This window comes from Schistocerca cancellata, chromosome 4 (assembly GCF_023864275.1).
Source record: "Schistocerca cancellata isolate TAMUIC-IGC-003103 chromosome 4, iqSchCanc2.1, whole genome shotgun sequence".
Taxonomy (NCBI): Eukaryota; Metazoa; Arthropoda; class Insecta; order Orthoptera; family Acrididae; genus Schistocerca; species Schistocerca cancellata.
The window spans coordinates 472,992,023-472,996,248 of NC_064629.1; positions in this window are offsets into that span (position 1 = coordinate 472,992,023).

Consider the following 4,226-nt stretch of genomic DNA (forward strand, 5'->3'; position numbering starts at 1 on the left):
GATACGTAGATTGTCATGATTAATGGCCAATTGGATGTAGCTCATGGAAACATGTAGTGGCTGCAAGCCGTTACTTTAGTTTGTTGTAGGCACATAGTTGCCACTATTTAAGTTCCAACTGTTGTATATATCTCAACATGGTCACCCCGGCGACGTACACATTTCTCTCAACGAGAGACCAGTTTGTTGGCACCGTCCCACTCAAGCTATAGCTCCTCCATTAGTAAAACAGGAAGGAAGATTAGCATTTAATTTCCCATCGACAACGAGTAGCAGAACGCGAACGCTATGTACGATTACAACAACATAATAAATCAGCGACAGCGCAACACCACCGTGACTGTGGACAACCTATCAGGTTCCAGGATGCCAGAGTACTGGCGAAAGAATCGTAGATGCGAGAACGCAAAATACGGGAGGCGATCGAAATTGTTAAGCAGCCTGACAACATCAACAGAGAAGATGGCTACAAACTCCCGGCGTCCTGGCTGCCGGCCATCCCAGTCCAACGGGCCGCGAGCGTTCGCGGGGCAGAAGCTACACGGGACACGGAGACGGACGTATCTGCACAAAAAGCTGTAGAGCAACTGTCAGTCCACTTCCGCGCACACCAGGAGGAAATCTTGCACACCAGAAGCCGAACGCTGATTGGGGGACAGCTACCAATCGTTGACGACATGGACATCCACGAATAGCCTCTTTCCTTCCATCTTCCCTTACGCCATGACTAGCCAATCATATTTGAGGGCCAATTAAAATTTTTACAACTGTGACGGCAGAAATTGATAGTCTGTAATAAATAGAAGCACCTATCCTCATGCAAAACCAGTCGTGCCCTGAGGAAGGCTGTTGCAATTCGGCCGAAACGTCGGTTTAATTTATTATTGTTGTTAGTTTTTAGCAATGACGCAGCATGATACCCAGAAGAGTTTTAACCAAAGCCAAAATGAGTTTATTTTATAAATCAGAGTAGTCCCTCACTCAGAATAAGAGGGTAGGGAAGCAGATACCGGTCTCCTGTATCGCCTAGGCAAAGTTCTAGTCGAACTGGTTTGCCATTGCCCTTCTCCAACCTGTTATGAAGTGTCAAGTGTGTATCTGTGTCCTGTGGATTACTGACATGAATGTCTGTACAGCGTGGTGTTGGGTCTGTGTCGTTAAGACTGATGGCACATAACCTGTTCCTTTCGAATAGCACCAAGCGATTCCATGGTCGGATCACCGTCAACAGTGACCCATATCCTCATTCCATGAGACACTGCGGAGGGGTTTAGAACGTAATTCAGGACATTAGTGCAAGGACTGCTGATCAGGAACTTTACTCCACAACCACTTCTCCCCTGTCCGCTACTGAGGTGGGTTACTTGTTCTTTGTACAAATCTGTTGCATGGTAAATAACTAATCTGTGGTACTTCCTATTCACCAAGCGTAACTTGAAACCCAAGTCTTCGACACGATATGCACATAGTATATCACTGTACAAAACATGTCTATTAGGAGCGAGCAAATGTTTCCGTTCGAAGGCCGTAGATTTGAAAGTCGGTATGCCAACAAGGCAAAATCGCCGTGAGTATTGAGGCAACTATCCCACCGACGCACCAGGTTGAAGATATCCGATTTGTAAAGTGTCCTGCTGCGTAAATAAGTCCGCAACTGCCTGCTACTGATCCTGGTACGACGGAAACCGTCGACCCTTCAAGGCCAGGCCTTTTCCGAGGGACCATAGGCGCGATAATCGCTCGAGTGCCACCCACTTGAGTCAGTGTAACTTCTGCGTTACGACATTTGCGGTATGCGGACACAGATTATCATGAAGAAGCAACGCCCTTTATCGCAGTGTTCCCGAGCATCTCATCTTCATTGCTGCCCCATACACATTTTTTATTCTCCGATGGATGTCTACCAGTGTTTATCCTTCGTTAGCCAAGAAAAGAACCAGCGGAACAGTGATCGTCGGAACCCAAAAAATGTCAATATGTGCCCCTTTATTTAAAAGACGCTGACTAAAAAATGCGGTACCAGATGCCTTAATATACGTTCCTCAGAAAAAAAAGGTCCTGAAAGCCGACCACCGTGTTATCCTCGGCCCTTAGTGGTCACCGGGTGTGGATACCTTCGTGGGGGGTGGGGGGGGGGGGGGGAGGAGCGGTGATGTGGTCAGCACACCGCTTTCCCGGCCGTTGTTAGCTTCTCAATCGAGTAGCTCACAAGGGCTCACTTTACTACGCTTGCCAGCAACACTCGGCAGACTCGGACGGTCACCCATCCAAGTGCTAGCCAAACACGGCAGCGCTTAACATAGATGATATGACGGGAACCGGTGTTTCCACTGTGGCAAGGCCGTTGGCAGAATTTCCTCAGCAACTTCATAAAATTCCCCAAAAACTTTTGCATGCGATCATATTAGTGAAGTATTTTAACATGCAAGCTCCCCTAAGTGTAATTCGCTCATACCCACTAGTCAATCGCTGTAAGCCACGTATACCCATCCACTCCAATTTGCACTTCGTCACTCACTCATTGAGCCCCACTCATTGTCATTATCCCTTTGCGTCTCTCAGTCATTGTCTCCTATATCGTAGCCACCGTCCCCATCGTTCTGTGCTACTACTTCAGCCTCCTCTCATCGTCAGAGTTTCCCTCTTGCTCTCTCGTACTGCTAATGTCTTGTTCCTTCCTTCCTACTGCTGCTGTCCCGTCTCACTGTAATTACCTTTCTCGTTATCGTCGTCATTGCCATATACTCTGTCTCTGATTATCACTGGCACTCATCCACTTCCACTTTTTCCTTTTCTTACTTTAACCCCCCTCCCACCCCCATCAGACACTGTGTACTACATTCCGATGTTCATTACTGGTTCAAATGGCTCTGAGCACTATGGGACTCAACATCTTAGGTCATAAGTCCCCTAGAACTTAGAACTACGTAAACCTAACTAACCTAAGGACATCACACACACCCATGCCCGAGGCAGGATTCGAACCTGCGACCGTAGCAGTCCCGCGGTTCCGGAGATGTTCATTACTTTTAGGTCTTTTTGCCACTGCCACTGTCTTCTTCTGTCTCAGCATAAAAGAGCGCGAATATGTTCGCACGCCAAAAGTTTTCGGAATATTTTTAGAGGTGCTGAGGAAAGTAGAATGTGGCAGCTGATACAAACTTTTCAGTTACAGTCTTTTAAATGAACAGGAATATAGTCACTTTTTATTTCTAGGACAGGACCATTTCTCCTCTGGTCCCTTTCCTTTCATTGCTGAAGGACTAGTAACTCATAAGAAAAAAGGTATTGGTAAAAAAATTTAGATAATTTACTTAAGGAAAATTTAAACAACACAAAACCAATTACTCTATTTGCCCAAGCGGGAGGAAATGTAATATTAATATTTTAAACCTCTGCTCTAAGACAGCGACACTAAGACAATCCTTCTGTTGGTTATACAAATGGTCCCTAGCCCAAGAGCTATGTAATACAGTTGACATTACCTTTTTATCACCAATAAAACCCGAGGTATGAGGACCGAAAAATCCAGTTTTTTGAACCTCATTTTTGAATATTAGCATCTCATTAATAAGGCATGCGCAGAAACATTAATTAGGAGAAGACGGGCCTCAGAATAAGAAAATTCTAGCAATTTAACAATAATTTAAACAGGAAATGTGAATCAATGGATTAAAAGAAGGTCACATGAGCTACATTGCCATTTCAAGTGTCCGGAGCTATGGGGAAGTTATCTACTTGTAACATAATTAGTCAGAATCGCTTCCTGTTACTGACGTTACTGTCGGTGGCCTGAGGATACTACTTACTTTTCCAGACCATGAGAACTTGTTACCACATAGTGCGTGAACTCAGTAGCTTAGGAAGGGGCGGGGTGGGGAGAATCCTAATAGGCCTTGGGCTCTGAAACTTCGATAGCTGAGGTCTTGGAACGAATTTTTATTCCAGTCCGCAATATCTTACAAAATGGCTCTGAGCACTGTGGGACTTATTTTCTGAGGTCATCAGTGCCCTAGAACTTAGAACAACTTAAACCTAACTAACCTAAGGACATCACACACATCCATGCCCGAGGCAGGATTCGAACCTGTGACCGTAGTGGTGGCGCGGTTCCAGACTGAAGCAATATGTCAGACTTGTGCTAGTGGCGACAGGAGGCTTTTTGTGATGACTCACGTTTTATGCTATATCGGAGAGATGGCCCTTACATCGTCGGAAAGATCCAT